This window comes from Artemia franciscana, chromosome 7, assembly GCF_032884065.1.
Source record: "Artemia franciscana chromosome 7, ASM3288406v1, whole genome shotgun sequence".
NCBI lineage: Eukaryota > Metazoa > Arthropoda > Branchiopoda > Anostraca > Artemiidae > Artemia > Artemia franciscana.
In genome coordinates this window covers 59,581,673-59,594,995 of record NC_088869.1, presented here as the reverse complement: position 1 = coordinate 59,594,995, position 13,323 = coordinate 59,581,673, and the positions used below count along the sequence as shown (strand labels likewise).

The 13,323-nt window shown below is 36.0% G+C and overlaps 2 protein-coding genes across 3 annotated transcripts in view; one reads left to right on the top strand and one right to left on the bottom strand.

Annotated features, from left to right (window-relative positions):
- LOC136029549 (E3 ubiquitin-protein ligase HUWE1-like) overlaps positions 1-6,622 on the bottom strand; it is a 54,035-nt gene extending 47,413 nt beyond the window's left edge. Inside the window, exon 1 of the mRNA XM_065708024.1 lies at positions 6,546-6,622. The gene's annotated coding sequence lies outside the window, so the exon portion shown is untranslated. The remainder of the gene's footprint in view (positions 1-6,545) is intronic.
- A 6,059-nt stretch (positions 6,623-12,681) lies between these two features.
- LOC136029548 (uncharacterized) overlaps positions 12,682-13,323 on the top strand; it is a 78,748-nt gene continuing 78,106 nt past the window's right edge. The window contains exon 1 of one of the 2 annotated variants that reach the window (XM_065708020.1): positions 12,682-12,700. The gene's annotated coding sequence lies outside the window, so the exon portion shown is untranslated. The remainder of the gene's footprint in view (positions 12,701-13,323) is intronic. The other variant, XM_065708018.1, reaches the window with a different exon arrangement.

The window sequence follows — 13,323 nt, the reverse complement described above, 5'->3', positions numbered from 1 at the left end:
TTTCATCCTGATCTCTCCACTCTAAGCATTTTCCAAAATTTCCAGTTTCCAAAATTTCTGGTTCCCCCCTCCAACCCCCATGTTCTTGGATCCAATTCGAATTGAAAATGGATTATCTGAGACATAAGATCCTCCTATATATCAAGTTTCATTAAGATCCAATCACCCATTTGTAAGATTAAAATACCTCAATTTTCACATTTTCCAAGAATTCTGGTTTCCTCCTCCTCCAACTCTCTCAATGACACCAGATCTGGTTGGGATTTAAAATGAGAGCTCTAAAGCACAAGATCCTTCTAAATATCAAATTTCATTAAGATCTGATCACGTGTTTATAAGTTACAAATACCTCATTTTTCTAATTTTTCTGAATTCCCCCCCCCCCAACTCCACCAAAGAGAACAGATCTGGTTCAATTATGTCATCCATGTATTTTGGACTTGTGCTTATTCTTCCCACCAAGTTTCATCCTGAGCTCTCTGCTTTAAGCATTTTCCAAGATTTTCAGTCTCCCCCCCCCCCAACAACACTGAATCCAGTCAGGATTTAAAATAAGAGATATCAGTTACAAGGTCCTTCTAAATATGAAATTTCATTTAGATCTGATCACTCCTTTATAAGTTAAAAATGCCTCATTTTTTCTAATTTTTTCAGAATTAACCCCCACAACTCCCCCAAATAGATCAGATCCGTTCCGGTTATGTCAATCACATATCTAGGACTTCTGCTTATTTTTCCCACCAAGTTCCATCCCAATCCCTCCACTCTAACCATTTTCCAAGATTTAAGGTTCCTTCCCCCCTCTCCCCCCAGTATCACTGGATCCAGTCAGGATTTAAAATAAGAGCTGTGAGATATGATATCCTTCTAAATATCAAATTTCATTAAGATCTAATGACCCATTTGTAAGTTAAAAATATGTCACTTTTTCTAACTTTTCCAATTTAACAAAACCCACTCCCCCCCCAGATGGTCAAATGGGGGAAATGACAATTTCTAATTTAATCTGGTCTGGTTCCTGATACGCCTACCAAATTTTATTGTCCTAGCTTACCTGGAAGTGCCTAAACTAGCAAAACCAGAACAGACAGACCAGCAGAGCAACAGGCCAACTGACAGAATTTGCAATTGCTATATGTCACTTGGTAGATACCAAGTACCATAAAACCATTATGAATTAAAATCAAGTTGCCATCAAGCCATGGCTGATGGGATAAAAAGCTAAGACAGATAATCTGAGTGAGAGGCAAAGCTGGCATAAGTCTTTTCCAGGATTGTATTAAAATGATGTCAGTTTCACTTGTTGATAGATGATCTTATCATTCATCCATCCATCCTAGGGCAAAACTAATCTAGATAGTCATAGAATTAACAGATGATTGAGAATTTTGAGTTGACTCATGACAGACAATGTCCACTGGACCTGTATGCAAAACAGGCGACTGAATTTGCTTGGACTCATAGGTGAACAAGTGACCTAAACCTTATAGGCTTGCCCACTTAAGAGTCTCAGACAGACTACTGTGTTTTAAGATTGACACATACCAACAAGTCCCCTGGACTTGCAGGCAAATAGGAAGATCCATAGTTTTCCAAGCATTTTGGTAAATGGCTGGAGTAGCTAAGACACATTTGGAGAAGCATGCCTAGAGTCTCTGACAGGTTGACCAAGTTTTAGAATTGACACATGGCCATACATGTTTATAAATCATTTTTTAATGATATTATTTGATTTGATTTCTTAAGAAACTCAGCTACCAGATTTGAAAAATGACACTTTCTACAAAAAGGAATTACCTTCTATTTTGTAACTCAGCAACATTTCTCAAATGTTTGTCATCAGCTGAGTTGCTTATGAAATCAAGTGAAATTATATTATAAGAAAAATGATTCAGAAACATGGATAAAATTAAAAGAGTATATGATAGATTGAAATTTGCTTTATAATAAAAAGTAAGAATTTCATTAGTAGTGTTTTATCTAATTTTGTAAATAGCCTAGAACTATATATAGAACTCTTAGTGGGGGAAGGGAGGTTGCATTGCTACAAAAATGACTATAAACATCAAAAACCACATATGAAATATAATGGTACTACTCTAATTGTTTTATAGTGTATCCTTCAGAAAAGCTGGTCATTTCAGGTGGTACCAATGAAATTCTTACTTTATAGTGTGAGCATGGTTCTATTCATTAAATTGTCATGTAACCTTCAATTGTTATTGGCGTTTTTCAATAAAATTTGTCTCCAACACTATTGCAATTGCTCTGCAGTATGGTTTGCAAATCAAGAATACAACAAACCTGTTTTAACAAAGAAAACATGACGGGATATCACAAGAAGATAAACAATAAAGAAACATATTATTATGACTATATCTAGAAGCATCAGAGATGGAGTGAGGGGACGTAATGTCACAAATATAATCTTAACACTACAGGTCCAGAGGACCTTAAGGCTCTTAAATTTATTATATCTCAAATAAAAGAAATCTACTAGTATTACTTTTATTTTATTAATATGTTTCCTTCTGTGGGTCCACTAATCTAGGATATTACATTTTATCCTTAGCCTTGTCAATAGAATCACATCATTGTAAAATAATGAGAATAGTTTACTAAATATATTATTTAAAAATGTGCATGGAAATAGAAACAAACATGAAGATCTGATTAATTGAACCTTCCCCATGTTCTTAAAGGGAAATTTTATTTATTTATTTATTATATTTGTGCAGCTTTTTATATAGTCTAGGGCTATAATTGACCCTATTAGAAGGACAGGGTGTAATTGTCATGATAGCAGCCATTATACATGGAAATAGGGTAAAATATTGAGAACTTAGACAGCTAATCCTTATTTCAACAGCTAAATTGCTGTAAAATCCTTACATACTACCTATAGAGTGGATTGCTTCACCATTGGATTTGTGAAAATCTTCTTAATAAGTATGAGATTAGCTTCAATAATTTAACCATAAAGAGCAATCAAAATTCTATATCTACTGATAAACAACAATGGAGCCTAATCTTGGACACACATTTAAAGCTTGAACCTAATCTTGAAAAATACTGCCTAATCCTGGACACAGGACCTTAAAGTTAGAAAAAAGCATAAAATTGTAGTTTAGCCACTGTTTGCTATCTTGAAAAGGGGTTAGGTTAGGAAAATAAAACTTTCAGTAATAAGTTCAAGGCCAAAAACATACTCTGGGAAGGTATTGTCAAGCTTCCATGTTAACCATCTTCTGATTTCTAAATCTTAAAAACTTGCCTACTTTAATTTACCTATTAAAATTGACAGATGGTCAATTGACATCAAGGGAGACATTGAACTAGCCTAGGAAAATTTTAAGAACACTCCACTCCAAGCTGAGAGGATATGCAATTCAAGTTCATTCATGAAGGCACTAAAACACTCCCACACCTGAACCACTCTATTAAAGGGGCTATGAACCATGAGAAGAAGGCTTTTTCAAAGTATAAGAAATGCAAATGCACACACCACAGCAATCATTTTGCAAGAACAAGGAATAAAGTGAGACAACTGACTAGGCACTTTATAGCTGATTATGAAGATAAATTGGCATTGGACATTAAAGACAACCCAAAGAGGTTCTGGAGATACATATCTGCTAAAGATTAGAGCAGACAAACTATTCCATTCCTGCTCAACCCTGAAGAAAAAAAGCTGGCAGAACCAGATGACATTACAAATTTGCTAAACAACACATTTGCATCCAACTTCTCAGTAGACCTCCCTGACAAGCCACCATGTTCTGCCTCCCAGGGTGGTTGAGTACCAAATGCCAAAAATTTACATCATAATGGATGAGATTAAGATAAGGCTGAGTAAACTAGACCTCAACAAGGCTAAAGGCCTAGACAGTACATATCCCAGGCTCCTTAAAGAACTTGTGGATTTAGTGACCAAGCTGTCACTTCACATTAGTAGCCTACCTGCATACTGATGGAAAGCCACTATTACTCCAATATTCAAGAGGGGATCTAGAACCCAGCCTGAGAACTATCAACCCAACAGCCTGACCTAGGTTGTTGCCATTCTTGAAGTGATAGCCAATGATGTAATCATATTGCATATGACCAAAGGATGGCCTTCTTTTTGGTGGTCAGCATGGCTTCAGGAAAGACATGCCTATCAAGCAAATCTAATATTAGCTTATGAATCTATAGCTGATCTGCTGGGAGCAGGGTTTCCCAGTCAAAATGTTCCAACTGGATCAAGCTAAGGCCTCTGATAAAATGTCTCACTGTTACCTGATCATCAAGCTGTCAGTATATCAGATGGATAATAATGTTGCCCAGTGGACCCACAGCTTCATATCTGATAGAATCCAGGTTGTTGTTGTATATGATGAAAGGGGTGACCTCATCTACTCCATATCAGTTCACCACCACATTAAGAATGGTGTCCCCCAAGGGACCAAATTACATGCAACACTGTTTGACCTCTACATGTATGACACTCCTTAGGTGGTCAAGAATGGCTTGGAACTGTATGCTGACAATTCTAAACTCTTTGGTCCAGCAGCCTTAACAGAAAATTACTCTTCTCTGCCAGGATATCTTGACAACCTCTGTCTATGGGCAACAACCTAGATGCTGGAATTCAACCCATGCAAATGCAAAGTCCTTCATCTCAGTCTAAACAATCCCTGCAATAGGTATCAAATGGTTGACTCTGCAGGTGCCAATATGCCTATTCAGAGTGCCAAGGAAGAGCAAGATCTTGGGGTAATCATTGACAATAAGCTTAAATTTCAAAATCCAGGTCAGAACCAAGCAGTTAAGGCAAACAAGGTCCTCAGCTTGATCAAGTGTTCAGTGATAAGTCACCAACTGAGAGTTATCAAGAAGCTTTACACAGCCCTTGTTCATCTTCACCTTGAGTTTGGCATGTCAATTGCCAACCCACACCTTAAGTGTGACATGAAGATACTGGAGAAGGTCTAGCATAGAGCAAACAAGCTCCCTTTTGGTAAACAACAGATCTCCTACAAGCATGGACTAGAAAAACTTGACTTGCCTACCCTAACATACCATAGAGAGATAGGAGATGTCATCCTCACATTTAAGATGATGACCAGTGACACTATTAAGCCTATTTTTTATCATAGTAAATACACCAGAACACAAGGAATGACTACATGTAGTCTACAATAAGACTACATCAAAAATTCAGCAGAAAGCATGAAAAGTTCAACTTCTTCAATTATCATGTTGTTCCACTGTGGAATTCACTCTGCAAATCTACCATGATTGTCAGATCAGTTGATAGCTTCAAGATTGGTATCAACCATGACTAGAGTGGTAAAACATTGAAGATACAGTAGGATGAACTAGTATCATCCAGCAGGGTCTATTAGGTGCCACCCATTTCTTTTAGTTCTCTAACAAGCCTGGTCAGCAATGTATCTAGTGGCACCCAACAATGAAACCAGACTGTCCTGTATATATCTAAATAAAAATGATCAACTCATAAACTGTGACATGAGTATTCAGTTTTTGTTAGGTTGAAACATCTGAATGTTCTTCAACCTTAGTCACAAGAAGAAGTGATTTAAGGTAAAAACAATATTTTACCTTAATTCTCAGTTATCAGCTTCTTTTTCTCTGGTTTTAGTTCTCAAAATGCAATTCCTGTTTTTTGAGTAGAATTTGAAGCCATACTAATGGTCATTTTCCTTCTAAATTTAGGAAATATATTCTTAAATTTTGAAACTTTATAAATTGGGAGCAAAGCTGAGAAGCTCAAAACATTTTCTTATGCTTTATTTCAGCAGAAGATCTGTTTTGCAAGGTTTCACTTTCATAATAAAAATATTTTTATATTCCTTCTAAATTTAGGAAATATATTCTTAAATTTTTGAAACTTCATAAATTGGGAGCAAAGCTGAGAAGCTCAAAACATTTTCTTATGCTTTATTTCAGCAGAAGATCTATTTTGCAAGGTTTCACTTTCATAATAAAAATATTTTTAAAGGTCATCAAAGTTTAATACCCTCTAGAAGGAGAAGGAGCAGAGGTTGGTAGGCCTACTTCAAAATACCTTCCAATGATAAACTTTAGTCTCTAGACCCATCCTGGATAGTTTCCTTTTTTCCTTCCTTAACCTCTTTCCAAGACGCCAAAAAGCAGCTACACAAGAATTTTACCAAAAACATTTAAATAGACTGTAGAAAAAATTTGTCAAAATTTTAAGGTTGAAAACCTAGGCTATAGGTTTTTCACTTGAGATAACTAACAACATAATGCACTTAAAATTTCTGATTGAAGTGAAATAAACCTTAGAATTTTATTATATTAATGATCAAATTAAACAATAATGTGCTGCAATATTACAGACTTTCCATTAATCCCTTAATTAAGAACAATAGAAAGTCTTTTTTTCATTATCCAAAGGGAAAATAACTAGCCTATGCCATAAGTCAATATCGTTTATAATTCAGCCCGCATTAAGAATTTCATAATACTAATAGACACAAGGAGCTTGTCCACATTTCTAGATAGGGTTAAAAGATTACCTTTTTTTGCAATGATTCAATGAATTTCAAGATTATCTTTTATTCTTTAGCAAATAATGATTATGAGGATTAATGTCAGTGTTGATCATTGAATATTTAGCAAAGAAAAGCTGAAACTTCTTCATCACACCGAAAATTAAAAAATACGACTAGAAAAATAAAAGGAAGAAATGAAATAAAGATTTAAATCTTTCATTACCTCTAATTTATTGGATCTATTTGCTAATTTTATTTCGTCATTAGGATGAGATAGGTATAGATAGATACTTTATTTTATGGTTAAACCAAAAACAGGTATTTTACAGAAAAAAAAATACACGTAGACACTACTAAAAAAAAGAAAAATGAATACACACTATCGAAAACAAAACATAAATCTATATATATAAAAATAAGTTGTCTGTTTGTGTGTGTGTGTCGAGTGACGTCATGTTTGTGTGTCGACTGACGTCATGTTTGTCGACTGACGAAATTAAAGACCGGGACATCGGGACATAGGGAATATAAATGACGACCGGGACACTCAAAGAGAAAGCGACCGGCACACAAGGAATATTCGATTAGCAATCACCATCAACAAAGCACCGGGACACAAATGACGACCGGGACACAGGGAATATAAATGACGACCAGGACACACAAATGACGACCGGGACACAGGGAAACAACAACAACGGGGACGCCGGGGGGCACAGGGGGATATATAAATTACGATGGGGACACAGGGAATGTTCGATTAGCAATCACCATCAACAAATCTCAAGGGCAATCATTAGAATAATGATGTATAGATCTGAATACAGATTGTTTTACCCATGGAAAATTATATGTTGCATGTTCAAGAGTCGGTAAACCTGACAATCTATTTATATGCACAGACAATGGGACAGCCAAGAATGTTGTATATTCGCAAGTTTTACGTAGTAAAAAATATATTTATATCTATCTATATTCACAGGTGGGACACAGGGACAAAATAGGGAATACAAATGACGACCGGGACACTCAAAGAGAAAGCGACCGGGACACAAGGAATGTTCGATTAGCAATCAGGGACACAGGGAAACAACAACAACGAGGGCGCCGGGGGGCACAGGGGGATATATAAATGACGACGGGGACACAGGGAATGTTCGATTAGCAATCACCATCAACAAAGCTCAAGGGCAATCATTAGAATAATGAGGTATAGATCTGAATACAGATTGTTTATCCCATGGACAATTATATGTTGCATGTTCAAGAGTCGGTAAACCTGACAATCTATTTATATGCACAGACAATGGGACAGCCAAGAATGTTGTATATTCGCATGTTTTACGTAGTTAAAAATAAATTTATATCTATCTATATTCACAGGTGGGACACAGGGACACAAATACAATGGCGCGTAACCAATATGGCGCATAACGACTTACGCGTGTGGGGGAGCTTGGGGGGCGCGAAGCGCCCCCACCAAGTAGGTGCTGGGGTGGCACGAAGCGCCACCCCAACAGCTAGTCTATCTATATAAAAATAAGTTGTCTGTGTGTGTGTGTGTGTCAAGTGACGTCATGTTTGTGTGTCGACTGACGTCATGTTCGTCGACTGACGTCATTATAAGGATTGATCTGTATGCGTCATGAAGTTGTTTGTCGACTGACGTCATGTTTGTCAACTGATGAAATTACATACCGGGACACAAATGACGATCGGGACACAGGGAATATAAATTACGACCGGGAACCTCAAAAAGAAATTACAGACTGGGACACCAGGACACAAATCACGACCGGGACACAGGGAATATAAATGACGACCGGGACACAGGGACACAACTACAACGGGGACGCCGGGGGTACAGGCGGGATATATAAATGACGACCGGGACACAGGGATTGTTCGAATAGAAATTACAGACCGGGACACAACTGACGACCAGGACACCGGGACACAGGGAATATAAATGACAACCGGGACACTCAAAGAGAAATTACAAACTGGGACACCGGGACACGAATGACGACCGGGACACAGGGAATATAAATGACGACCGGGACACAGGGACAGATCATTAGAATAATGAGGTATAGATCTGAATACGGATTTTTTTTCCCATGGACAATTATATGTTGCATGTTCAAGAGTCAGTAAACCTGACAATATATTTATATGCAACATATATATATATATATATTCACAGGTGGGACACAGGGACACAACTATAATGGCGCGTAACTAATATGGCGCGTAACGACTTACGCACGCTGGAGGGCTTGGGTGGGCGCGAAGCGCCCCACCGACTAGGTGTTTGGGTGGGGCGAAGCGCCACCCCAACAGCTAGTTCTAACTAAAAGTCAAATCTCTTCGTGCGTGATAAAAATATGTTTACAATAGTCTGATCTCTATTATTTCTAATTATCAGCGATAAAGAAAACGGCACACTTACTTCAATATTCATTCATTTTGAACTCCATTACTATACGTGCTCTACAACAAACAGGACAATCAAATAGAAGATGACAGCATATTTCCATTAGAACGCACAAGCACAATGGAGAGTCAGCTTTCCCAATCCTATTTTAAAAAATGAAGCAATCTGCTATTCCCAGTAATAAGCTGTGTTAATCTGCTATTTGGGTGGATTTTTGATGCTGAGATAAGGTCATCTTTATTTTCGAAAAGTTAGCCGACCATGTGCTAACAGAGTTTTTAGACTCATCAAAACAACTTGCAACAAAAACTCATTTAAAAAATTACGGTCTATATGAAAGGGCTGAGATGCACTAAAGTCATTAAAGGAATGACCCAAAAAATGTGCAATAATATGGCCAGTATAGTGGCTATGATGTACCAAATAGCTGATTCCACTGAAGGTATGACTCAAAACCCACGGCCAATTTTAAAGTCGACAATTTTTTCCGTATCTTAATATACTTAATTCCAACGCTCTAAAAGCCATTGGAAGCACTCCTGCAAAAGCAGTTACCACATGCGTTTGAGCTGTGTTAAAAGATATAGAAATTTTGATCATAGAAGATCTTTGCGCCGACCGTAGCATTCGCTGAATGTTTTTTTTTCTAAGCTGCAAATTCCAATTTATAATTAAAATTGCTTTGAAACAAAAAACCGGCTAGAATTGTTGCGCTTAAAAAAATTTCCGACTGCACTGAATAAGCTTTAGCATTAATACCCAGTATTTTAGGAAGTATCACTCTGTTTGATACCCTGATAATTTTTGTTTGGAATTTTAATGTCGATCTTTACTTCACAAGAAAATATTAAACCATTTTAAAATGTCGTCGTTTTTATGTCGAACTATTTTGTCTGTCACGGTTTCAATTTTCAATAAGATATAATGTTTTGTTTATTCAGCTAAAAATCGCGTCTTTAACGATGGCTGTAAGGTCTAAGACCCGAGTAACAACGACAAAACAGCTGTGTGGTAAGCTAATAGGATACCACAAAAAACATAAAGCTAGTTGGATTATGCAAAACTATATGAAATCTTTCGAGCAAAGGGAAAGAAACTATTAATCTGACTTTCAATATTTTTAAAGTCTTATTTAGACATCAAGTTACGTTAGGTTTGGATGGTCCAGGTTTTATAATAAAAAAATTCACTGATGAATAAAAGGATAAAATAACTAAAGTTATGAAAGTAATTGAATGAAAATCAGCTAAGGCTAGAACATCATTTTCATTTATTTAAAGCCTTCGTAGAATGTTTCCGGTTTTCCAACAGATGTTCTTAAAAGTGTTTTTTTTTAAGGAATTTCAAAATGCTAAGCTAAAGCGGCAGCAGTCCCTTCTGTAAGCTTTCGACGGCAGGACATAGATCTATTTCAGGTATATAGGGAGGGCAAGAAGAGACAGTTTTTAAAATCATAACAAAACTTTGCGCTCCTTGTACTTTCCACATTATGTAGTATCTGCATGAAAATTGGTAGGCTGTCTAAAATTTGGACTTGTTTCATTTTTTTTTTATCAATTTAGGACTTAGATATCGTTTAGATGCAAGATCAGAAATCTTCGTTAGTTTTAGACCAACAGAAGAGACATTTTGGAGGCCATATAGAAATTTGGATTGCTCGAAGAATATTCATTTTGATTGATCACTTTTTGGAAGACACAGTTTTGGAAGAGAAAAATAGGATTCTATAGTATAATTATCGACACCAGGACTCCTTTGATATTAACAAACAACCTCTTCCACTTCAAGATTTGAGAAAATCGGAGCTTGATGGGTCGCACGCAGGCAAAAAGTCGAACAGAGATATATTTCATAAATAGTTGGTCCATTTCGGCTTTAAAACTATCAATTACCTATAAGCACAAAATTCTACTAGAGTTTAATTGAGCTGCTTGACAGATTTTACGTTTACTAGTTGTTGGGTTTCAAAGGAAAACAGTTAATGGCTTCCATTGCTACGAATACTGGTTTCAGGCTGTGAAGATTTCGGCACCTGATATTTAGCAAAAACAAGAATTTGGATGTGGTTTTATTTAAGCCGTTTCATTTTTTATAATTTTTCAGCTTTGTGAGTCTCTAGTGTGTTCCAGAAATTGGTGCAACTGCTTTATAAATCAGCAAACTTTCTTTTTGAAGTCGCTCTGATAAAAAATTGCTATGAATTTTTGTGTCCTATGATGCGCATGAAACATTCGTCTATAATTCCATTTTAAATATGGTACAAAGTACTTTTTTTCTACTTCAAGATATTTAACTTAATTAATAATTTAATTCATTGCCTTGAAAGCCTTCTTCCATGATGTTATTTTCAGTTTCTCATGCTAAAGTTTCTTCATTGTCACAAAAAAGCACAAAGTTAGTTGTCATTTTGTTACTCATAGTAAAGTTTGGTTAGGAAGTCACCATTGCAAAAAAATTACCTGGGTATCCGGTGCTTAGTTTTGTTTGAATCCTATCTTAAGCTAACATTTCCGGTTGAGAACAGGAAAATAAAACTGCTTTATTAAAACGTCAACAAGGAGCTATGAAAGTACAGGGTACAATTGGCCAGTTTCGCTGGATTAATTTAGGCCATAGCTAAACTATAAAGTAATTATTAGGTAAAAACAACAAGGTATTTTTTGAAATATAGCCCCCCCCCCACTTAGGAAAGAATTAGCGTACCCGACTTGTATATAGCTAGTTTTTGAAATGAGTCAAAACTTCACATAGATTGCTCTGAGTCAATTTATAGCTTCTATTTGCAGCAGTTACTTTGTTCACAAAAACTTAGCTTTTAATTAGCTCATTTTTTTATTTAATCAAAAATAAACTCGTTTTGGGAACTTATCTGAAACTGCCCTTTGTACTTTGCCTATATTTATTCCAATAAGTGCTTGGATTTTTCTAACACGGAATTAAAAAATAGTTCTTTTTTTACCGAGTCAGGACTTAGATAGTTTGTGCATTAATTTTGTTTGAAACTTAGATTTAATAGTCATTTCGGCTACTTTACACTTTAATTTTTGCGGTTGACGAAAGAGGTTTGGAACCACATTGACTGTGATAGCAAAAATATAAGCGACTGAACTTCTTTTCGTCCACCATTTTGGAACAAAGTTAAGTAGTAAATATTTTTTAAACTTTTATCATTATTGACTTCTGGGATTAGTCCTGAAAAACTCTTATCTTCCACCAGTTTATGTTTTTTTATCATGGAAAATTTACTCCAGAATCATAATTTTTGTATTCAACGCCAAATTCACTCGTAGTTTTCTGTTTAGAAGGTCATTCTCATAAGCCAAAATCAATGCCACGATATTTGACTAGTTAATGCAATCTAAGCTCTTGTTTTAGGTGGTACATTTAAGTATTTAAAATCGGTGCAGCTTCCAGAGCCATTCTTTTTTAATTGCATCCTTGGTTGATTTTCACTTTTAAAAATGTTGCCTCGGGTGCAATCTCGCATTGGTGACGTGTGTTCACATGCTGTGTAGGTTTTATGACTGTCTTAGCTCTATGACTGTCCACCTTAGTTCTGCTGCCCTAGGAATGAGGCATGGATGGATAATAGATAGACATACCTGTTAACAAATGAATTAGCATCATTTTTAGACAATCCTAATAAGGGGGATTTAATGCCAGAATCGCCTCTCATTCAATTGGACTATTTGTCTTGGCGGACTGTCTGCTAACGCAAAAGAATTTGAAAGTATTGACTGGGGTAATGGTAATTATTGTTAGTGATATAGATACACTGATAGTATTGCAATGGAACATGTTTTCACTAATAATACAAAAATGATGGAACTTTGCTCGTATATTATTAAAGAAAAAGTGCATTTAATTTGTCTCCAATAAACACATTTAAACAATCTGAAAAAAGTGTCCATACCAGGATAGAAATGCTGTTGAAAAGATAGGGATTCTGGGAGAAAAGGGGGCGGTGTGCTCATTTTTGGTCAAATTCTAGTTGATTGACTTTTGGCTATCTTGGAAAGGGGTTAGGCTAGGAAAATAAAACTTTCAGGGATGGGTCTACAGGCTAAAGTATGTCCCAATAAGTTATTTTGAAGTACCCACCTCCAATTCTTCTCCCTCTAGAGGGCCCTGACCTGTGATGACCTTTAAATAAACGTGTGTTATAAAAGTGAAACCTTGCAAAATAGATCTTCTGCTTGTATGAAGTTCAACAAAATTGTTTTCAGCAGCACAACTTTGCTCAATCCCAATTTATAAGGTTTTAAAGATATGCAAATACATTTCCTAAAATCTGAAAAAAAATACATTGATACATCTCATAATTCTACTCAAATAACAGGAATTGCATTTTCAGTAAAATAAAAC